This window comes from Canis lupus, chromosome 32 (assembly GCF_003254725.2).
Source record: "Canis lupus dingo isolate Sandy chromosome 32, ASM325472v2, whole genome shotgun sequence".
In the NCBI taxonomy this organism is placed as follows: Eukaryota; Metazoa; Chordata; class Mammalia; order Carnivora; family Canidae; genus Canis; species Canis lupus.
The window spans coordinates 37,100,049-37,125,261 of NC_064274.1; the positions used below are offsets into that span (position 1 = coordinate 37,100,049).

General features: G+C 34.3%; 1 long non-coding RNA gene across 2 annotated transcripts in view; it reads left to right on the top strand.

The window, feature by feature from the left end:
- Positions 1-25,213, top strand: part of LOC112671709 (uncharacterized) — a 48,574-nt gene that overhangs the window by 2,534 nt on the left and 20,827 nt on the right. For both annotated transcript variants that reach the window (XR_007407730.1, XR_004811406.2), the window contains exon 2: positions 542-707. This is a non-coding gene — a long non-coding RNA (uncharacterized LOC112671709). The remainder of the gene's footprint in view (positions 1-541; positions 708-25,213) is intronic.

Consider the following 25,213-nt stretch of genomic DNA (forward strand, 5'->3'; position numbering starts at 1 on the left):
CTTGAAATTTGACAGATAATCAATTCAATTTTTTATTATTCGCTCAAATGTGTATGGCTCATGCCACAATTTCATTGATGTTACCTGTTTAAAAGCACATAATCACATAATATATTGATAGCAAGTTATTGTGAAATGTTTGTAGACACAGCCTGGTGCTGGAGTGTCACATTCTTCAGAACTTCATGGCAAATTCAAAACAAATATTTTAAGTTAACAATTTCTGGGAATTAGAATTACTTGCCAATTTTCACCACATATGCTAATTACTCTTTACACATTCATGCCATGGGACCTGTTCTGGAATTCCAAGCCACATAAGTTTAGCAGGCTCATTTTGGGCCACTGTTGTAAATTTGGAATTTAGAATACTTAATAAGCAAGAGGGATTTAAAGGAGAGAAAAAAAGAAATGACCCCTTTTTTTCTGAGGTTGAAGAAAGCATATCATGCAGAAGAGAACCGGATGCAACCACAGTGAGAATTGACTTATATTCATGCCACATGCTACTATTTTCGATTTCACTGCTGTTTTTTCTCAGTGCAAATAGTTCACACTCTTGGCCTCATGTTGAGCAACACACCTGGTAGCAGGAAGAAGACCTTGAAGCAGATGATCTGCTACACTGCTCATAGCACTTGCTCTGTGGGGAAGCTGTGCTCATTTTGAATTCTGCTGTGGATGAGAAGACAAACCAATAACCTGTGGTAAGTTGAAACACACACAAAATTAACCTTGATAGGCCAATAATGGAGAAACCAATCAAAAGACAACACATTAGCCAGTACACTAACTCTGATTGATTCACCGTGCTTTTCTCTAACAAGGCATTTATGGTTCTTGTTAAGGTAACTGACTTGCATGCTTTCTTCTAGATTCATACGCTTATAGAGCTAGTCTCTTTTTAAAGATATTTTACATTTTCTTTTGCAAATGTCACTTTTATAGTCTTCTATGAACTCTTATGGAATCCCTATGTTTCTACCTACTTCTTCATAATTATTTAACTTTTGAACTATTGTAATCATTAATAATCACCATCATATTAGTGGATAATAGCCCCTGATACTGCTGTTTTTGTTATTAATATTATCATTATTTTCTCAATTAATGGCCAGTATCAAAGAACCATCTCAGTGTATCCTAAAATAACTATCCTATTCTTTAATAGGATGACAGATGGAGAATCAGAATATGAATTATAGTTTTTAATAATAAAGGAATGGCAGTGATAGTATTTTCTGTTTTGAATGATATATTAATTGCATATTTAAATGACTAATACATTCTGTATTAAGGCTAAAATTTATTTGACAAACATACATTGCAATTATCATGTATAGGCATAATTATAAATGCTTTAAAAATTAATTCACTTCATCCCATAACAATCTTTTAAGATACATTGTTATTATCATAATTTTAGAGTTCAGGAGACAGTGTGCCAAGGTAACACTGATTAAAATGATAAAATAGGGATTTGAACCCATAACGTCTGGTTGCAGAGTCTCTTAAACACTGTGCTATGTTGTCAAAAAAATAATAAAATAAAAGAGAGCAGAGGAAGGGGATTTTGTAAGAGGATGGTTATGGTAATATTTTTTTGATTCTCATAAACATGGAGCAATAGATAGTAAGACATATAAAACAGCTAAGTATATCCAAAAATTCATAAGCAATATTTACAGCAAAGCAAGGTGACAAGGTATCCCTGTAAACTTCAAAATACAGTTGCTTGAGGATAACCACCAATGACCACAAGACCCATATTATATCAGCTTCTGTGCAAGGAAGCAGAGAAAAGCAACATGATGTCAGACAGAAGTAAGAAAAGGAGAAGCCCAAAATATGTAACACCGCCAGACAGTGGTAGTGCCATTTTAAAAAGGTAGCTGAAACTAATTATGTTCTCACCAAAACCAATATGAGATGGGTTGAGGGGGTCATAGTAAAAATCATCTAAAAAGGCAAAAGCAGTTTGGCCCCTGGGAAATCTCAAAAGTGACAGTTAGGTCTCCTAAGCTAAGGAGAAACTGCCTGGAGGTGAAATCAAAATTGAGCAAGACAATTATAATAGAGATGAAAGAAAGAAAACTTTCAGAGAAAAGTAAAGAAGGAAACAGAACCAGGAAATCTTAGAAAACAAGCTTCTATAGTTTTGGTGTTAGATAAAAATAGGGAAGAAGGGATTGAGAGAAGTTTAGGAACTCTTCCAAACCTCCTGCTAAAAGTTCAGAAAAAAATAATTTCACATCACATTAGGAAATAAGTATTGAGGTAAAATTCCATACAAAATTCTTATATGAAAGCATGCCAAAAGATTTGTGCAGATGAACTATTATATTCTAGTTTAAGATGAGCTAATGTACATTAAAAATTACCTAAACCATGAAAAACACATCAAAATAAACATGAAAGAAAATCTCAAATATATTGATAGAATTCAAGAAAAAAAATAGAAGAAACCATCTTTTCAGAAATAAAGAATGAATTAGAGAAACATAAGCAAAAATAAACATAGCAGTTTACACTTAGAAGGAGACATAGAAGATAAAGAAGTGAAAATTTTAAAAATTCAGAAGTAAATGAAAGGTTAAGAAGAGAGAGAAAGTGACAAATATTGAAGATAAGCAAAGAAAATCCAAGAAGGAAGGCCCAACAAACATTAATAGCAGCACAAAGAATGGAGGAAGAGGAGGAGGGAAAAACACTAAAAATACCAATTTGGGAAAATTCCTTACATAAAGAAGCATTAAAATTATATATTGAAACATTACCACATACATGGGAGTATGGTCCCAAAGTAAACAATGCCAAGAAAAACTTGGCTTCGCCAATAGTAAGCCTGTGGATATCTGTAGATCTGGGTAAGACTAAATAATTGTTAAAATGGAGGGAGGGGGCACCTGGGTGGCTCAGTTGGTTAAGTGTCAGAGTCTTGATTTCAGCTCAGGTCATTATCTCTCAGGGTTGTGAGATCAAACCCAGGTTGGGCTCTGTGTTCAGCAGGAAGTCTGCTGGAAATTCTCTCTTTCCCTGTCATTTTGTCCTTCCCCCTGCCAAATAAATTAAAAACCTCTTTAAAAATTTTCTGAAATGGAGGGAGTATTGTTTGAACGCTATTATATATTCAGATTTCTTAAAATCATGAAATAAATGAGGAGAGTTTTTATGAAAAAAAATTTTTAACTATTCTCATTAATTATATTGGAGGTGGTAGCATTAATATTCAGATTATTGGATATCTAATGTATAAAGCAAATAGGTAATTATGAGTTATTCAAACTATATCATCATTTGGATACTGAATGAATATTTTTTGATTGGAAGAAAGGAGATATAAACATAATATAGAAGAGTTAAGTTAAAAAAAATCCTGTAGAACTACATTTGAATTAGAAATATATATATGAACTCTTGTTATTATGATATTCATTTCTATTGTGCTTTGCTGACTGCATAGTTCTGGAATGCAATCCAGTTACAATGAGCATTCCTAATTCCCAGATTGGAGTTTTTAATTTCCCTTTAGCACTGAACAAAATCAGGGTTTCATGGAGAAATAGCTGATTCCAAGCCTGGAGCAGGAAATGAACAGAATGAAAGTAAAATACCTCCATATCAGACATCAAGGAAGCCTTCAAAGACTATTACAGTCATGTCAAAATGATTCAAGAGCCAATTTGAAGAGGTTCTCATTGGCAATGATAGCATACATTTATTCATAATATATTAAAAACGTCATTGGTTCTGGGCTGAAGCCTTTATTTGTTGGTACAAGACTCCAGTGTTTTTCCTGTCTCAGGTGTGGAAGCCCATACAGAAAAAAGGACCAGAAACTCAAAGTAGTTTGCAGTGCTGAGCCCCCTACATAGACAGCAGCTCTTCTGGAGAGTCCCACAGTCCTGGGATGGACTTCATGAGAATGAAAAATAACTTTTGTTAAACTACTGAAAAAAAAAGTAATTGGTTAATGTTGAAGGATTATAGGGAACCAACTATCTTGCAAATAAAAGGATGAACTCAAGCATTTATCATGGCTTTCCAGTTTGAATATTCCAAGGATAACCAAATAGTGTCTTTTTCTAAAAGCACTTAATTAATAAATAAACAGACTGAGAATATGACTTTATTTTGCAACCTCCAATGAATTAATGGACCTGCACATTAAGGATAACTTCTGATGACATCACAAAAAAGACACATGCAGACACAGGTATACTAACTCCAAAATCTAAATCATCAGATACTCTACAGAGCAAATACCCAGCATTCTTCAACAGACTATGGATGACTTAAAAGATAGCAAAATTACTAAATTATGTTAGCTAGGGATTCTCACATGGACATAACATTATAAAGGAGTGCAAGGATGTGGTAACCAGGATAATGATCAGTTGGGGAAGAAAGGAGGGGATTAGAACTGGTATAGGCATCATGGAGAGGTCTCTGAGTTCTATATATTGACTTAAATTGTAGTTACAAAAGTGTCCATCTTAAAATATCTCATTGAACCATACATTTGCTTCGTGTGTTTTTCTGCATCTGCATTTTATTTTCTAGTAAAAAAGATAAAAGTGATAACTGATTTATCTTTTATGAAACATTTACTTGGATATTAGCATATACTATATCTTCCAAGTATAGCTTTTAAGTCAAAATATCTACTTCTTACTTTAAATCTGTTTGGGACACAAGAATTCATCAATTTTCCAAACATCAGAAAGTCATTGCAGATGTCATGCTTCTCTCCTGTTAAAACCACTTTGGGCAATCTGCTTTAACTTCCCCATATATCCCTTTCTTGCAGTGCCTGCCTGGGTTGGTAGACCACACACTCTTGATTTCAGGGTCATGAATTCAAGCCCCATGTTGGGCATGGAGCCTACTTAAAAAAAAAGGCAACATAACTTTCCCATATATCGCTATCTTGTAAATCCCATCACCAATGCCCTCTTTCAGTCTTAATACTACTCTTTTGTATAGCAGAGATTATCTGGTATATGATCTTCTATTTCATCCTCCATTATGCTACCAAGGTATTATTTCAAAAATTATCAGTTGAGCTATAATGATTCCTGACTAGGATGTCAAATATAATTTAAGAAAATCAGGGCAGCCCCGGTGGCGCAGCGGTTTAGCGCCGCCTGCAGCCCGGGGTGTGATCCTGGAGACCCAGGATCAAGTCCCACATCAGGCTTGTTGCGTGGAGCCTGCTTCTCCCTCTGCCTGTGTCTCTGCCTCTCTCTCTCTCTCTGTGTCTCTATGAATAAAAAAAAAAAAAAAAAAAAGAATACACTTAGAAAATCAGATGTAAGAATATAGGTTTTGCTTCTTTACAGAAATTAAATTCAATAATACACTTTAGTAAATGTTCAATTAGCATTATTTTAAAGCAAGTTTGAGTCTATTATTAGATGAAGTTATAGAACTGGATTAATAAAACAAAGTTCTGATGTTTCAAGGAAAACAGAATGATATTTTTCAAATCACAAATACTCGCTACCATTGAAGTTTACATTGGAATTTGTCACCTTAGAAGCTGACTACCTAGGCTGTTGGAAGGAAGATAGGTAGGAAAATGGGCAGAATGGATACAGAGGAGGGGGAGATATCAGCTTCCAGTTATGGAATGGGTAGGTCTCAAGAGTGGGGAGCACAGCATGGGGAATATAGTTAACAATACGATGGCATTGTGGTGACAGATAGTAGCTACACTGTGGTGAGCATAGCATAGTGGATGGAGATGTTGAATTGCTATCTTGTATGCTTGAAACTAATGTTACATTGTGCCAACTATACTCCTATAAAAATAGGAAGGAAGAAAGGGAAAGAGGGAGAAAGAGAGGGAGAAAGGAGGGAAGGAAGGAAGAAATGAAGTTGACCACCTAATTAGGCTAAGTACACTATAATTGTTGGATTATCCAAAAGATGAATCTTTAGGTTTATCCAGTCAGAGTAAGTTCATAGCAGCTTGCAGACTCTTATTTTTAAGATGGTCAGGAGAGTTACAGATGAGACTTTGACAGAGTCATAAACATTGCATTTTCAATCTGGAAAACACTTTAGGAGCCTCATAGTCCTGTTTCATAAACACAGACATTTAAGCAGAGAGATCAAGGATATGCCCAAAGTCCTAGTAATAGAGGTGACAAATAAAAGAAACCAGGTTGCTCAGTTCCCAATCCATTGTTCTTTCCTCTTAGGTATCAATAAAATAGAGGAGCTCAGAGACATTGCTAGAAAAAATAAGCACTTTCAAGAGCAAAAGCAAACTTACCTTTGCCCAGAGAAGCCTTCCCAACCACATAATACATGGGATGTGTGAGGAAAGAGCAGAAGGGACTCCCTGCTTAGTTCAATCCCAGCCCTAGTATTGATGCACTTTAGGGTAGCAAGAGGTTTCTATCAGCCACTGAACTATTCAATAAGTATATTATTAACTCAAATAGTTCATCAACATTAATTTTATTAGATTACAATATGAGTTACATAGTTTTCATAGAATGAGTCAATAAAAAGTTTGAAACATAGTTCCCATAAAAATGTATATTTAAAAAATATCTGCCTGGAGTGCCTGGGTGGTTCAGTCAATTAAATATCTGACTCTTGATTTTGGCTCAGGTCATGATTCCTGGTCATGAGGTTGAGCCCCATGTGGAACTCTGTGCTAAGCACAGAGTCTGCTTAAGATTCTCTCTCTCCTCCTGCTGCCCCTCTCCCCTGCTCATACACACACTCTCTCATAAAAAAAAAAAAAAAAGAAAGAAAGAAAGAAAGAAAGAAAGAAAGAAAGAAAGAAAGAAGAAAAATCCGTTTTAAGAAAGCAGAGGGATTTGAAAAATATTATACAGAATAACTTCTAACTGATCAAGAAGGAAAAATATGAATAAAAATTATAACTATCAACATAGATATTAAGAAAAGGGTATCTAGAGGTGTCTTGGTGGCTCAGTTAAGCAGCAGTTAAGACTGCTGACTTTAGCTCAGATCATGACACGTTGTCGAGTCAGGATTTGCATTTAGCATGGAGCTTGCTTAAGATTCTCTCTTTAGGGACACCTGGGTTGGCTTGGTTAAGCATCTGCCCTTGTCTTAGGTTGTGATCTCAGGATCCTGGGATCAAGCCCTATATCGGGCTTCCTGCTTAGTGGGGAAGCTTCCTCTCTCTCTCTCTGCCCCTCCCCCTGTTCATGCTCTCTCTCTCTTTCTCTCTCAAATAAAAAAAAATAAAAACCTAAAAAAAAATATATATGTATATATATGTTTATATGTGTGTATATATCTATCTATATCTATATCTATATCTATATCTATCTATATATATATATATATCAGTCCCCTAACTTTCTGTAACATGGAGAAATTAAATAAAGGTAGTGTTTCATCCAGTTTTTTATCTTTGATGTGAAGATTACATAGAGGAAAATTCTATATTTAAGGTTTTTTTTTTTAAGATTTATTTCTTTATTGGGGAAGCGAGCGGCAAAAGGAGAGAATATTGAAGCAGAATCCCTGCTGAGTGCAGAACACATGTGGGGCTTGACTTCATGACCCATGAGATCATGACCTAAGCTGAAACCAAGAGCCAGATGCTCAACTGACTGAGCCACCCAAGTGCCCTATTTAACCAATAATAAAAAACAGTATAAGTTGCAGCAAAACTTAGGTTTTCGATATGAGAGTAACTAGTTTATACTTTCTTTCATTCCATAAAAGCAGCATTTCCTTTACATTTTTTCTCTGAAAATAAGATTTTTCTATTTAAAGTAAATTAAAATTACCTATGTTCCAACTTTAGAAATCCATCAGGGCAAATGCAGTCCAGAATTTGGTCATAAGGAATTACATTTTAAGTGTTAGGTATATGTACCAAATCAAGATGTAGAAACAAAAGGCATAATTTCAAATGGGAAATCTGAATTTCCAATAAGAAACTGAGATTTCTTCACTAGAAAATGTTTCTCTTATATTCTGTGGCTAACATATGCTATAGGCTTACATTAAACAAAAGAAAATGTGTATTAAACATTAAAGAGTGACAGATGTATCAAATAAAAGGAATAGTTTGTAATTTCATACTATTTTTCATTTCTTTTTGAATATTTGAAATAAAAGTGAAAAGAGTAAAAAGGGGGAAGATTGTACAAAATAAGTGTTCTTTTGTTAAGTCTCTTTCTTAGCATATCTTAATTATTCTTTCCATAGAATCTTACTTATATTCTGATTAAAATTTCATTATTGCCAAGTATGTCAGAACAGGTGATAATGATAAATTTCATTATTTCCTAGTGTATGCACATTAAATTAGCTAACCATATTCGAGTATGCTTTTTATTAGATAAATAGGGAATATTGAAAATGAGGGAGAAAGCCCTCTAGACAATTGAAATGTTTCTTTTAAATTCATTAATACTAAAGGTCTTTTCTTCCACTACCTGATATGTCTCAAAAAATTCATTCTTTATTTTGAGTAATCACACCAAAGTGGCAATTCAATGATATAGTATTTGGAAAATTTTAAAGGACATTGTTTTAAAAAATGTTCACTCTCTTTGTTACTAATGTCAGTGTGTCTGGATTGCCAAAAGAGTTTTTTAAAAAGCTGACAATCTAACAATGTAATTATTTTCATTGTCATCTCAATAAAGAATTCATCTAGCTGTCTGACTTTGAGCAATTCATGTGGCTTTAGCTGTAAAATAACTTTTTAAGAAATAAATTGAGGGGCTCATCCATCAAATCTCTAATCACTTCTTTTCTTTTAGAGCGCTTTAGATACTATAAGGGCAGTGATGCTGGGAAGCTAGAAGGCAAGGATTTCTTTATTTCATTTCCCAGTGGATTCTTAGAATGTCAATAATATTTATTTTAAGATAACACTTTGGTTTTTGTTACCTTGGCTTTGTGTTACTTTAAAATCAGCTATTTGATGAATATATAGGATATAATATAATTGGCATATTCATGCCAAAGAATAAAATGTGTTCTGTTCCTAAAGTAAAGGATTCTGATAAATTTATAAAAGAATATTAATTTTATTTGTGAGATATCCTTTATTTTTATTTGCTATCATTTTTATATGAATAGATAGGTAACACTAGGTCCTGGGGTTGGGCATTTAAATAAGTATGATCTTCTTTTTAAACATCTTAGCAAGACATCAGAGCTACAACAGAGACCTTGACAGTTACAACCACCAATGACTTCCCCTGACATTGAACAAGAATAAAACAGATGCTTCAGTGTACCATATAGCATTGTTCTGCTGCTTTAAAATCACAGTCCAATAGCTGTCTAATTACTCATTCATTTTACTGTTTACAAAATAATCCCAATATTTCTATTCTCCTCTATACTAAACATTTTTAATATAGAACAAATCCAACATTAAGATGGAAAATAAATGTATTTTATGTATTTCTCCTAATATAAGCAATTGATTTTACAATAGAAATGTTATGGCAGGCTGAAATTATATTTCAACATAAATATTAACCAGTAATCCTTTGTTAAAATGTATTTTAGGAACTGGGAAGTAAAATGTATGGGAAATGGGAAAGGAACTGAGTTTAATTAACCAGCAAATTAGTCATTTCAAATATATAATTTAATAATTTCCAAATATGCAAAATGTCTAAACACAGGAAGATTAGACCACTATACCCATCTCTACCAAAGAAAAAGACTAAATGAAGTGGGCTCAAAATGTAGCATGAACAATTTAAGTAGGAAACATAACTATTGAGGGGTTTGGGCTGGGAGAAGTATGAAACTCTCTTCATAGGCTTTAGCAGAGGCTTCTCTTTATAAGTTACAGCTGGATCTCTTTATCTCAATGATTTCTTTCTTTTGGCTGTGGCTTCTAGACAATATTGAGAATCTCTTCATCAAGAGATAACACTTACTATGTAGTCATATGTGGAAATAGTCTCTTAAGGACCTGTTTCTTTTTATTGGCAACTTTACCACCTACTATAGACTATTACACAGAGTAACACACAATTACTGTTAGCTAATGAAGAAATCAATGAAGAAATCAATCCAAATAACGTGTTCTATAAAACATCAGGCCAAGGGAAGACAGAGTATCACAGTGGTTAACAACATGGTATCCGGAGTTGCAGTTAGGATTAAAATCCTGACTCCTCCATTTACCAGCTGTATGATCCCAGGCAAGTAATTTTATCTTGCTATGCCACACTTCCCTCATCTCTAAAATGGGATATCAATACTTAGGTAAAAATTAAATATTTACATTAGGATACTGAAAGGAAACAGTAAAGAAACAAATAGAATGAGTTAAATCAGTCACAGTGAACTTGTGAGAAATGTGTATTAAGACAAAAGCATTAAAATATATGGCATAATGATAGAAGATTCTAGCCAGTTTCATCATAATTATTTCACTTCTAACCAATTTCCCATCTGATCCTCAGCTTATCATTTGACATTTTACAACCTTGACTTTCTTTATATGTGGGAAAGAATCTACCTATTAGCTCACACTTTAAAGCTGCACTTATAGTATCTCTTATGTATCAATCATTTAAGCCCATTTTCATGTATTTTTCAGGTTTTTAAGAAAATTTTGCAGCATTTAAATACGGTATAAGGCGCAAAAGCAACACTTGGTAACAAGCTATCCATAAGAACCAAATCCTCAGAGACTCGTCAGATGTCCAGATAGTGATTTTTCTTCAGTGACAGCAAAACCCCCGGCTAAGCCACTGCATGTCTCTGGGGAAGGCAGTGTCTGGCAGGGATCTGACCGAAGGTTTGTCAGGAAGAGCAGATGGGCAGGAGGATGCTTCACAAGGAGGACTCCTCTGTGCTTTGCACACGTATCCATGTAGCATATCCTCACTACTACAATCAGACCAACATGATGGTGGTAGTGGCACATTCATACCTGAAGTGCAGCTTCCGTTCAAAGAACAGCTTCAGGAGTCAAATTATTACAAGGACTCATTAAATGTCTCTAACTCTCAGGAACATAGAAAATACAATTATCACTCTTTCCTTCTCTCCCTCAAAAAAAAGGTGAACCATGTGACATGGCTATGAAAATCCCAAAATAATCATTTGAAGGATATAGGTCACTTCAAATAACTCATCTATATCTTTTGAAAGATTTTCCTATAGCCAAAATATTGGAATGTACGCAGAGACACAGCAGGAATTACTAACAATATTGATAAGATTTTAAAATTATGAACCTTAAGAATGTTTATAATAGCAGCTAATAGCAGTTAATAAGGATCAAAGCAAGATATATACTAACCTACTGATTTGTTTTTGGTAACAATTTGTCATTTAAGTGACTGTTAGTAAATCTAAATTATGTAAAATTTTTGATGAATATCTTAGGATGGCAGAAATATGTCACAGTCAACTTATTTGCTTTGCTTCCAGGTAGACTTAACTATAACTTTTTATTGACTTATCATGATTACTTTCCACTAACTTATTTTTTACTATTTAAATTAAAAAATAGAATGAAATGAAAATCCCATAATAAAAATTACTTCCCATTTTGAGATTTATGTTCAGACATAAAATCTTTAATTTCCATCAAAAATACGTTAGTTAATTTTAGGAACTTATGACCACTATCTTCCTATCTTTTTCTTTTCAAGAATAAACTCTATTATAATCTGAGTAAAAATCTATATCAACTTATTGCTTCAGAATTTATTCTATTCCTACTATCAAGGTCAGCAAGACTGACTTTAGGCAATTCAGTTCAACATTCTCTGCTGAGCATAATTCAACTATGGATAAGGAGAAATCAACTATGATCTTAGAGAAAAGAAAATGTCAAGAAAAGGCTTTTGATTTCTTATGATAAAAATGTGCTTTAAAAAAAGTTTTAGTCTCCTTCCTTTATAGTTAACTCAGACTTAAATTTGTTATAGTCTTCTATTCAATTACTATAAGAATTTTTTCCCTTCAAATATTTCCTGCAAACCTATTTCTGAGTCCACTGCAACCACAGAGAAGGAATGACTAAAAGTTGCTGTTGAGTAAAAGAAAAGGGAAAAATAAGCATAGAATGACCACTGAACTTTTAATAGAGGCCAGGCACTCAGCTGAGTGTTTCTTTCCAAACCATATAAAAAAAAATCTCCATCTGTTTTAGAAAACATGGAGGTAAATTGCATGAAATTGAGAGGTTGAGACTAGGCAAGAGATAAAATAATAGGAAATGATCGATTACTCTTCCTTGTTAAGTAAACAACAACAAAGAAACCATCAAGGTCATCTCTTTATTTAAGGTTACATTTTATAATTGTACATTTATAAATTGTACATTTATAATTGGCATTTATTGGTACTCTCTTGATTATAAATTGCCTTATAAATTTGCTTTCTGAGAAACACAATCCTTGGAGAATGTATTTGTCTTTAAAAAACAAAAAAGCAAAAAAACAAAAAGATGGGAACACTGAAAATTGTCCTTCGGGAAACCATTAGAGCTCACAAGAAGGAAACAAGCAAATAGCCCCATCAACTGTCCATGTATATGTTGCTGTTCATCTTCCTAAGGGGGAAATATTTTTTAAGTGTTATATCAGAATCGAAGATGAAATCATTTTCAAATTCTGGGAAAATAAGAGTGTTTGCATAAATTGTTTGCGTATTTTTAATGAATGCATGTATTTCAGTACAATTATGCATCCTAACCTACTGCTACTTGGTGCTCCTTGCACACTTTGGAGATATCCTCATCACAGGTCTTGCAAGTGTTCTACAATCTAAATATAAAGGTTTCAAATAATTTTTGAATGGCAATCTTCAGCTGTATACACTAAGCACCCACAAGAAACCACACATCTCAGAACATTTGATAAATGATTATTGTTCTTGTATACAAAAATTTATTTTTAGTATCTCCTGACTTAACTTGTTGGGTCAACACTAAAATGTATTTGGCTCAACTTAGCTTTCATTTGAAGAAGTAACTTTAACTGAGTATCTTTTAAAAAAGACGAAAATTTGAAAGAGGGAGCATAAATTAGAGGAAAAAAAGGAAAGAAAAAAACAGAGATCCTCATACACATAATTAGGGAAACACGCTACACAAATATATACACAGATTTCAGTTTCTCTAGATATTATGATCCTTAAAATTTTTCATGTTTCTCTTTATCAGCAGTTAAAAAGGTAGATAATATCTAAAGAATATACAGATAAATAGTTTTAGATTTTAATTAGGTTAGAATCAACAAAAATAGCGTAAAAACTTTTATACCAAATAAATTCATTCATTATAAATGTTTTGGCTCCATATAGCCAAGATACTAATATTGGTTTTAGATGGCGAAATAAACAACTTGTGAACAAGAACTCCAGGGAACATATTTATGGGGAGGGGGGCAAAGAATTACGTAAAGTCACTCCTTTAATATTTGTCAATCTTAGAAAGTAAGAATAATGGCATGAACATGAAAATAGTATCTGGAGATATCTACTTCAAATGATCCTATATGTTTACAATTGAACACGCCCTCTCCAAATATTTCCCATTGATAGAAGATTTTAAAAAATAAAACAAAACATAGCTTCTTAAAAATAAGGTAACTCCTCGAGGAAGAAACAAGAGAAACCAAAGCAACGATAGGCTGAAGACAAAGGCCCATGGAAGTAACAAGCTTAGAGCAAGACGGCAACACTTTGCAATTTTGGCTGCCATGGGGGTGAGGAAATTGAAGCCGTCTGCATTCCAACTGGGAAGTAAATCTTGGTGCTCTGCTTAGAACTGCGGTTTTCCCTGGGTCTCCTCTGCTTGTAAAAGGACATCTAAGAAAAACTATTTGTTGCTCACACAGCCTGTGCTGTGGTTTTCAGCAGTAAGAGAGCATTGGAAGGTAGGAAAATACAGACATTACCTCCCAACTGAAAATTGAAACGAGTTGCAGGCAATTGCCTTCTGTGGTATCTGTGTCACCCACAAGGCACGGGTCCCATATTGCCAGATCCTGGAGGATGATGATGGGCTTCTATAAACTCACTGCAGGTGGCCCAGTTGTAGTACTGTGCCAGATGAGTTCTCTTTGCTAGAAAAGATAATTGTTTCAGGTACTTGATATGTGGCCATTGATCTGGAAAATATTCCTTTGCTTTCTCACAGAAAAGATCAGAAATAGTTGCAACAATAGACAAGAGTATATTTTGACAGTCTTTCTCCCAGATAATGCTAACTCTTCCACCCTCTGTCATAATATTGTCCAAAGGGGACTGAGGCAGTCAAATATGCCATAAAATATCACAATGCCCATGATACTAATAATATCCTATTAACTGGACCAATTAAGAAAGGAGCAACAAACATATTGGAGGCTTTGGTAAAACACATGCTACCTAAAGAATGGAAGATAAACTCTATGAAGACTCAAGTTGCTGCCACTTAGGTAAAACTTTTAAGGTTCTTGTGGTCAGAGACATGTCACAACTCCACCATGAAATAAAAGGCAAAGTTTTGGATCCCAAAGAAGAATCCAGAAAAGGAGGCCCAATAGGTGATCAGCTTCTTTGGGATCTGAAGACCATGCATTCTACATTTGGGAATAATGATCTGGCCCTTAGACTAAATCAATCACACAGAATGATGCCAGCTTTGAGTAGGCCCAGAGTAGGAAAGGATGTGCAGCTCATTGAGACTATAAAACAAATAGAACAGCTGCTTGACTCATTGTCCCAGGACTGTAAGTTGTTGGAGGTGTCGATGGTGAAAAAAAGAGTGTGAGGTATATGTCAAGCTCTTGGTTTCTGGAGCAATACTATATCTTCTGCAAGCGACAATTATGTACCTTTTAAAAAAACAGCTCCTAACATGCTACTGGAACCTGCAGAACATTCAAACATGGGTTCCATGTAATGCTGCATATGAAGTGTCCAATATGGGCTGGAATCTGACAGACTCACCAACTCAGAGATTTGGGCATGTCCAGAAGTAACTCATTATAAATTGGAAATGGTATATCTATTATTGAGCCCAAGATAAAGCGTAGGAGTAAACCTCATTATTTCATGGTCCATTTATTCTAGCAAGTTGTACCAGCAGTGCTCCATCAGATATTACACTTACAGCCTTGTGAGTTGGGATCCTTTATGACTAGCTGACAAAGGCAGAAAAATCAGAGTTTGCTCTGTGAATAAGTAAGTCAACTTGGGTTGTGTGCACCTACTGAAAATGCAGCTACACTACAGCCGTATTGCTAATGTCCTGAAAAATATTAAGAGAAATCTTCTCAATGTGCACTATATCTGCTCATCTACTTGGTGTGGAAAGAGAAGAATCCCAACATTAGAATATATACAGCCACAGTAATGGCAAAAGACCCAGCTGGTTGGACAAAGACCTGGAATATTTGAATAATGAGGCTAAAAAATTCTGGGCAAAAGGCATATGGATGGATATATGGGAGTGGACCCCAATGAGGAAGATCTTTGACTTACGTGTTAACATCCCCCAGGAAAGTTTGAACACAGAATAGACCCAATTCATCAATCAAGTAGAGAATAACTTGCTAATTGACTTTAGTCAACCACTGTCATCAGTCACCAGAGTACTGGCAAATGGGTGCATCAACTGAGTAGGCATGGGTCTGTCAGTATGGTCTCTCAGTCACCAAGGCTGATCCAGCTACTGATGATACCAAATGCCAGCAAGAAAGATCAAAGCTGAGCCTCCAATATGACACCAAAAACCTTACAAATTTCCTAAGCTCTGTGGAAAATGACTAGATCAGACCTCTTCAACCTTGGAAGGGGCAGTAATTAACATTCATTGGAATTGGCATATATTTTTCCCTTTTCCATTCACAGGATCTCACCCAGCAGAGTTCATGTTTGATCCAACACTATGTTACTAATTAGTATAGTGCAATGTCTGGGATCCAAGAGGAGGTTGTAGGAGTGGTCTCATCTCTTATCACCCTAAATTACCATTTTGGTGAATTTGCACTTCTTGCTGTGACTCTTAATTCTGTAGGTTTAAAAGTCTTAGATCTCAGAAAAGGGAGAATACTTCTACCAGATGACAGGAAAATATATTATTATATTTTAAACTACAGCTGCCACCCTGTTGCCATCATGAAGGATAATTGATACTTCAAATCTTTTTCTCAGAGTTTGCTTTTTAGGGAAACTGACCTGCTACCACTCCCTTCTCAGTGAGGCTTTCCTGACTACCTTATTTAAAATTATACCTCCGACATTTCCCATTCCTCTTTTCTGCTTAGCTTTTCTCTTTGATGCCATCTAATGAAGCTACTTATTATACATAGGTATATTGTTTATTAAAACATGCTGGGTAGAGAGTGTTACCCATTTTTTCATTCCTATGTCCCAACGTATCTGTTTCAGCTAACTGGCCACAGTAGTACCTCATACCAAACTAACCCAAAACTCAATGATTTCAAATAATACTTGCCACTCACAGTTATGCAGGTTGGTGAGGTGATCTATTTCATTCTACAAGTCTGCATCCCCCAGGGCAGTTACTAGATATGTCATCATTCAGAGTCTTTTGATTTGCTACTCTCTAGTAACATTCTTTGGTTTATGTTATCCCATCTATAATTTTTTATCCCCTGTAATATATATTTTATAGAAAGCATACTATTTTTTGTAAATTCACCAAATTGATGCCTCTAATTTTAACCTTTAACCAAAAAAAAAAAAAAGTGCTACCTTTGATCATACCTAAAATGTAAAATATGCAATATCATTTCCCAGAAGTTTTGTCTTTGTCTACTAGGCACCAAATACACTTCATGGATTTTTGAGAGAAGATCACAAGATTTCATTGTCAACTATTTTAGATCCATAGTTCCTATATTGTGATTTCAAGAAACTTTTGAAAGAAACCTTTAAGAATGCTTTTTCACTTTATTTCAATGCACAAAGATTTTATTTATGAACATTTTCATATATTTATATGCAAATAGTGTTTCTTTGATGTATCATTTTTGAAGGCAAAGCAGACATGTTTTGCCTCAGGCATTTCACTCGTATTATGAGCTTTATGAAAACAGACAATATATTGTAGGACTTTTAAAGAATTATTGTAAAGAACTACATGGTAAGCCCATTCCTGTTTACAGAATTCTGATGTAGAAAAGCACTTCCAAAAAAATACATTACTAGAAATTTAACGTGAAAGTTTTATGGACCAATAAATTTATTTTAATGTGTTCAAGATTGAGATATACTTATTAAACAAAAGATATGGTGTGAAATATTTATAAAAGTAGTTTTCTTAAAAAACTGATTTGACTTTTATGAAAGAAGTAAAATTTAAGGCAATTAGAACATTTATATCCACATATATAGGCCATACATAAGATATCTACTTATATACATCAGTACACATATATGTACATACTTTATATGGGTTACATTTTGCAAATAAAGAAAAAATGTCTTGCTTTTCAAAGCTAATTTATTATCATCATGAAGTTGATACTCATTTTCCACAAGTTTGTATATAATTATGATGTGTCATTTTGATCAAAAATAAACATTACTTACTTACAAAGATAACGTTTATACTTTGTTCCTTATTAAAATTTGTGATTTTTACTTTAATTGGAATTATATAATTATCCTTATTCAATCTATTGAAGGCTTATTATAAAAATATAAATATATAACAAACATAATGTTTTCCAACAGGTTAGAACATACGGTAAGGAAAAAAAACACCAAAAGGACACCTAGGTGGCTCAGACAGTTAAGCAGCTGACTTTGGCTCAGGTCATGATCCTGGGGTCCTGGGATTAAGGTAGAGGGGGTCTCTGTGCTCAGGGGAACTGCTTCTGCTTCTCCCTCTCCTTCTGCCTCTGTCTCTCTCCCTATTCATGTTCTCTCTCTCTCAAATCAATACAGTCAAAAAAAAAAAGAAAAAGAAAAATCCACCAAAATACCAAGAAACATGTGGAAATTAAAATGATAGACGCAGTAATGGAATTGAATGGAAAAAAAAAATCTGTGGAATCAGGATAATAACCCATCATGCTCACACAAGGGAGGTTTGATTCTATGGTATCAAAAATATTTAGGCAAATATCAGCAAAGAAAATATGTTTAAGAAGAATGAGAAAAGAAAGGAAGGCAGTGAAGAAAAACTATTCTGTAAAATGACAACTCTTTATTTTCCTAAAGCATTTAGCATATACACTGAAACCGAGAAACAAATATCTTAAATACATGTACATGATATGAGAGAGAGAGAGAGAGAGAGAAAGAAGGAAATGCCCTCGAACTTCAGAAATTACTCTTAGCCTCATCAATGAATGACATGGGCACATCTCCATAGATATGCTAGTAAAAATGCACACCATTTGATTTTCTGGTGTATAAAAGCAACTCATTGCCTAAAAAATTCTTTATTATGCAGTGTAATATTGGAAATATCGTGATAAAAAAGAGATTCTCCCTCAAATCCAAGATTTTAATAGTCCTAAAGTCAATATAAGTTAATATCTCGATAAAATGCATTATCTATGCAATTATGTATAAATTACATACTTTATATATACATACAAACCAAAAACACAAATATGCACTCACAACAATATACATTGTTCATAGGAGCATAGAGAAAGCCCAAATTCTCTGGTTATTAGCTTAAATTTGTTTCAAATAAAAATATTAAACTCTAGCATTTTAACATAGTTAAAATTTATTGTGGTATTAGAATTTTTCTATTTTGTAAATATCTACTTATTTGATTACCTTAGGTCAGGTTTTAAAACTACATAAATATTCACAGCTATATTTTTGTCATAATACTAAAATGATATATGAAATTGACTTAAGTTTGCAGACAGTCATGAAAAATGAATATATCTCAAGCCAGTATCTTGATATTTTAGATATAATTTTCCTGATTTTTTTGACATCACATAAATACAAATATCAATATTTACACATACCTATATGTGCATGTTTTATCCATTCATGTAAAGCATCATTAAAGTAACAGATTTTGGGGGGTGCCTGGGTGGCTCAGGCAGTTAAGCATCTGCCTTTGGCTCAAGATCCTGGGATTGAGCCCCATGTCTGGCTTCCCACTCAGTAGGGATCTGCTTTTCCCTCTGCCTTTCCTCTCACTTTAGCTCTCTTTCTCTCTCAAATAAATACATAAAATCTTTGAAATGACAGATTTTTTAAGGATATTAAATAATGCCATACAAGATGAGAATAAAATTGCATTGTGTGTATCTTTAAAGTTCTAAAGTATTTGAAAAGGATTATCATATTTTTAGCTAGTGATAGAAAAATTTCCAGATGGTAAAAATGTGAATGATAAAAATAGACAAATTGAAATTAGAACTGTGATGGATTAATTTCCTTTTGGTTGTCCTTATGTTGTTTGTATTCATGCCAAGTACATGAGCCAAGAGTCTCGAACAACACCCTTAGTAAAGGAAAGGAAGATTTCTAAAGTAGTTTCCAATAACATTTGCAGTTTGAAAGTCAATATAACTATCCACAGACACACAATCTTGGTTCCCTTGCCATGTTTGGTTTTCAAAATGCGTGCCTTAAATTTTTAAAGCCCTTCTCTCCACATGCTTTTGGATACACGTGCATATTAGATAAGTACTAGAAATAATGTGGTTAAATCGAGCTCTAGCTTGCCTGTGAAAACAAGTTTCCTCAATTGTCATATGAACAGGCAATCAAAACATTCCCGTAAAATACTCATAAAACAAAGTAGGCAGGAATTAAGAAAAGCATCATTCGACTAAATTGAAAGATGATTTTTCAATTGTCTCTTCTTTATAATCTAAAATTACTCTTTATCCATGAATGATAAGATTCCACAATAGCCCAAGAAAGTTACAAGTAATGTTCAGTATTTTTGGGTTTGAAAAAGCAACAGCAAAAGCTGATTTTTAATCTCCCCTACTAACTCCCCCAAGGAATGTCTTTTTGGCAGTTATTTAGCTAAAGACCACCTGTGGAAAAGGCTTGGCATGTGCTGGATCCATTTTTTCCTAGAGGAAAATAGCATGAAATATCATACTGACTATGTATGCAGTAAAATATAAATCAATGGAAATGTTCTGGTATTTGGAAGTCTTATGCAATCTAGCTGCAGAAAGTCTCTTCCTTGTATTCAGTATTTGTTGTTGACGACCATTTTATTCTAATATTTACCAAACATGTTTCAAAATGTCTACATATATGCCAAGACTAAAGGTTTTGTGATTAAATACCTGTGACTAATGCCAGAATGAACACACTAAGCTCATGTCTTTGGCATAGGGATCTTCAGACATACTGGTATGCTAATGAGCAACATGGGTTTCCAGAAGGGCATTACTGATTGTGATTGTTCCAATATGTTAGTTTAACTCTTACATCTGCTAGAGCCCTCTTGCCCTTCAGTTCCTAGGTGATTGCCACAAACTTTGAATTCACATTCTTTGGATTTTGAGTCTTTTGCCTACTACCGAATTTTGCAAACAACCTGAAGGATCTGAGATGGCTTGTAGAAAGGAAAACTTTTAAAGTCCTGAAGCTTATTTAATTTTATAAGCAGTTTCTAAGAAAAAGTCTTTTTATGCATTTGCAAAGGTACAAATACATAATAAAGAATAAAAATTAATATTCATATTCACCTGAGGGGAAAGAAGGAGGCACAACCAACAGGGCATACTTTTAAAGCTGATAAATCCCACTAACATCACAATAAACAGAAAAAAAATATTTTATTGTCTGAATCAATTTTATTATACTTTGATTATAACTATTAGCTATACACTTTTTTGCTAGTTTCTTTATGACAATTTTGTGATAACTTTTTGGTGGAGAAAAATCCTAGCATAGGTGATTAAAATTTGGTTTTTATTTTTGAAAATTCAGAAAAGTTACTTTCTTTTTTTATTTCTTTTTAGATTTTGTGGCACAATTTTTTCACTATATTTTAAAAATATTTTATTTAAATTCAATTTGACAACATATAGTATAACACCCAGTGCTCCTCCCATCAAGCGCCCTCCTTAGTACCCATCACCCAGTTTTTCCACCTCCTAACCCTCCTCCCCTTTGCTTGTTTCCCAGAGTCAGGAGTCTCTCATAGTTTATCTTCCTCTCTAATTTTTCCTCACTCAGTTTTCCCCCTTCCCTTATGATCTCTTTCACTATTTCTTAATTCCACATATGAATGAAATCATATGATAATTGTCTTTCTCCAACTGACTTATTTACTCAGCATAATACCCTCTAGCTCCATCCACATCAATGGATGCCAATGCCACTTGGGATTATATATTGAGGCCAGAGAATCTGCATTGATGAGATACCAAATTACAAATAGTGATAAAAATATCAATGTATTATTTTGTGGTCCCAGACACAGAATAGAATAAAAATGGGAACTTTAACCATCTTTGTCTATTTTCTGTAATCATAACAAATGTATTTGCAACTTATTTGCAAAATAAATAAATATTCCGAATACTCTGTCATTTAATGCTGATTTTTAGAGCTTGTAGAACATAATCTTTAATATCAAATGGCTTTGCTTGTCAATTGGTTATCTTATGTAAGTGTTCAAACTGGAATCTGATTGATGAAGACATGAATATTGAGTGCTTTTTTTTTTTTTTTTTGTAAGTGAATCTTAAGGATTTTATTTGTCTGGTTTCCTTCTGTGTGTAAAGGGGAATAAATGAGGTTCTGCTGGATTCCTCACATTAATGAAATGTCTGTAAGAGCATTTCCCATTCACAGTTATAAATTTTAATTTAAATGTAATGCTGTGATTTTTTTTTTATTTATTTATTCATGAGAGACACAGAGAGTGAGAGAGAGAGAGAGGCAGAGACACAGGCTCCATGCGGGGAGCCCGACATGGGACTCGATCCCAGGTCTCCAGGATCAGGCCCTGGACTGAAGGCGGCACTAAACCGCTAAGCCATCCGGGCTGCCCAATGCTGTGATTTTTAGTTGATATTTAGAGTGTTTTTATTGATATTTACTCATGACACAAATGGGACTGGCCTGTATTTTTCCTTTTGATGGTTTCATTGCCAGGTTTGGTATCAGCGTAAAACATTTTCCATAAAAGTAATTTGCAAATTTTGTTTCTGAGACATGTTGATAAGCTTAAAACACATTGGAATTATCTAGACTACAGCATAAATAGAACTTTGGGCCTTGTTCTTGAATTTGTTTTGCTGGAGACAGGAGGTGATGCCAAATCTTTAATGAATCTGATTTCTAGATTGCTATATTGAGTTCATCTCTCCTGAAGTTAGTTTGATTAAGTTATATTTCTTTGAACCTATTTCTTTCATCCAGATTTCAAGTTTCAATAGAGAGGAGCAAATTATTCATGATAGTCTCTGGTCAAGAAAACAGAAACCACTCTAGGTATTCAAATAGAGAACATTTAATGCAGGGAATTGGTTATGCAAGTGATGGAAAAGCTGAATGGCTACACAGAAAACAGTAAGGAACTCCAAAGGAGCAATAGCAAGAAGCTGCTATCCTAGATGGACAGAGGAAACAGGTACTGTAACCAGAGCCCAGAAATCAGGGCTGTCAAGTGAGAACAAGAATTCAGTAGCTGAGGCCTCGGGGAACCTGAGACTATGAAAGGGACTGACTGCTTAGTGAGAGCTCGAATCACAGACAAGATATAGATGCTTCTAAGGCATTATCTAAATGTGGGAGTCAGAAAATATTCTGGGCTTTCCTTGGTGCTTTTCCTAGCCTATTCTCAGATAACAGAGAGCCTGGGAGCTGGGAAGATATATTTCCCACTGGAGAACTAGGAAATCCAGGGACTGGATCTGAGAGGAATCATGACATGAATTTTTAGTTTTCTTTGATACTTCCCCACTATCTTTTCTTAATTTACATATAAATATACATAATTTATGCTTCATATCATGTTTAGGATAAGCTAACTGATGATCTATTTTATTCCTTTTTTCAAAGATGCAGACACTGCCCATTTCTAGTAATATGGTGTACTAGATGCTGGAAAAGCTACTGCTTTAGAAATTTTGGATGCAATATCTGATTACATTATGCACATAGCTGCCAGCACAGCCTCAGCCAGCACCACTCTCCAAAAGTGTGGAGTATTTGATCCATAGAGAAGTCTACATAGGAACAAGGCAAAGGAGTTATGACAGTGGGCATGTTCCCATTGGATTCACTGCCCTTATCACACACAGACTGCACCGCTCAGGAGTTGCCAGCCTGATAGAGCAGACAAAAGTCCAGTGTGGAAAGGATACCCTGAGAGCTTGGGCCTACCCTCCAGGACCCTACATCAACACACATTTTATGTTGCTGCATCCCCAGCAGGTAGAATGCATGGAACTCGGAACCATGGGATAGATACAGACATTCATTCTTATCATAAACTCACATTGTCTTCTTGGGGAAATCTGTCCTTCTCCCATCAACTTTAGTCCCTATACATGGTATGTGCTATGTAAGTGTCCACTGTTATTTTTGTTTTATGTGAATAGTAAGTTATTGTTTGATACTGTATGAAGACAAATGCAGATGAGCTGTTTTTCATCATAGGCAAGAAAATGCTCTTGAATAAAAGGTCTGTATCCAAACCCCATAATATCATAAAATGTACATAATAACATGTAACGTTCAAAAATAGAATATACAGATGTATGTCTTTTAGTTACTGACCAAGCAGTTCACAAAAGGTCCATTTTTATCCTCTGCTTTGTCTTGAACATTTTTCTTGTCTCTCTAAATAAGAATTTCTAGCCCTAATCTCTTAAAAATCACCTAAATTATTTTTCAAGACTTTATCTTGATTTTTTTTAGAATTCCAGTCAACAGAACAATACTCTTACCATCTAAAACACATTTTGTTTGTGAATTATAATTTATTATGGAATTAGCAATGGTAATTTGGCAAGCAATTGTAGTTGCACAGATACAAGCACTCTTATCAGCCATACCAATACCATCAGGAGTTAAAGACAATATATATATTGAAATAGATTGCATAGTTCAAATAGCTATTGTTGTCTGTCTCTACTGGAGAATAGGAGAAGCTCTAAATATATAACTTGAATAAGGAGACACATTTTCAACAACATGACATGCTAAAAAATAGAATCTCAAAAACCCACCCAGAGTGGAAATGAACAAATAAATTGCCATAAGAATTATCTTTATCTTTATCAATGCTGATTATTACAGTGAAAGCTTTGTTCAAAAATAGAAAATATGTGGGAGGTTATAAAGGAAAATGTCTCACTAAATCTAAAGGCTGTATAGAGTTTATAAAAATTACAGCGATTGCTTAATATAAAGAGGAGGTGGAAGTGAGGAAGATGAAGAGGAAGAAGAAAAGAAACAGCAAAAGAACAGCAGCATCAAGAATAGCAACTTTTTGTTTCAAGGGACCACTGGCAAGTATCAGTGCCAATTTGAAAACATTACCCATTGCTTATCCCTTGACACAAGCAAAATTTCAGACATCTTTTTTTTTTTTTTTAAATTTCAGACATCTAAAAAATCCATATTTTAAATAAAAATACAATCTCAATTCTGGTGTGCATGAAAAGAGCCCACAGACTCTTGAGAAATGAGAATTTTAAAAAATGTAATTGGTCTTCTAGTAAGCTTACAATTATACCAGGACTTCTATCTAAGTAACTTCTTTGACATGTTCTGCATTAAGTATTTTACCCCTAGAAATCTATAACCCCAGATTAACCACGAGAAAATGTCAGGCACAAATTCTCAAAAAATACCTAACCCAGTACTCTTCAAAACTGTCAAGGTCATGAGAAATAAAGAAGGCTGAAAAACCATCCTAGACTGGAGGAGGCAAGGAGGAGACATTATGATTAAATACAATGTAATATCCTGGATTAGATCTTGGAACAGAAAAATATCCTAACTGGAAAAATCTGTAACATTAACAGCATTGCAGCGATGTTAACTTCTTAGTTTTGACAAATGAGTATGTAAAATACCATCATTCGGAAAAGCTAGGTGAAGTGTGTACAGGAACACTCCAGACTACCCTTCCAACTTCCTACAGGAAGGTCAAATATTTTTCCAAAATAATTTATGAAATACATATAGCACAGCAAACATTAAGTGGCTTTCTTTGTGACATATTTTTGAAGGTGCAAATGAGGGACTAGTTTGGAAAAGACACCCCTAGAGCTTGGGGCCCACCCTCCAGGACCCCTAT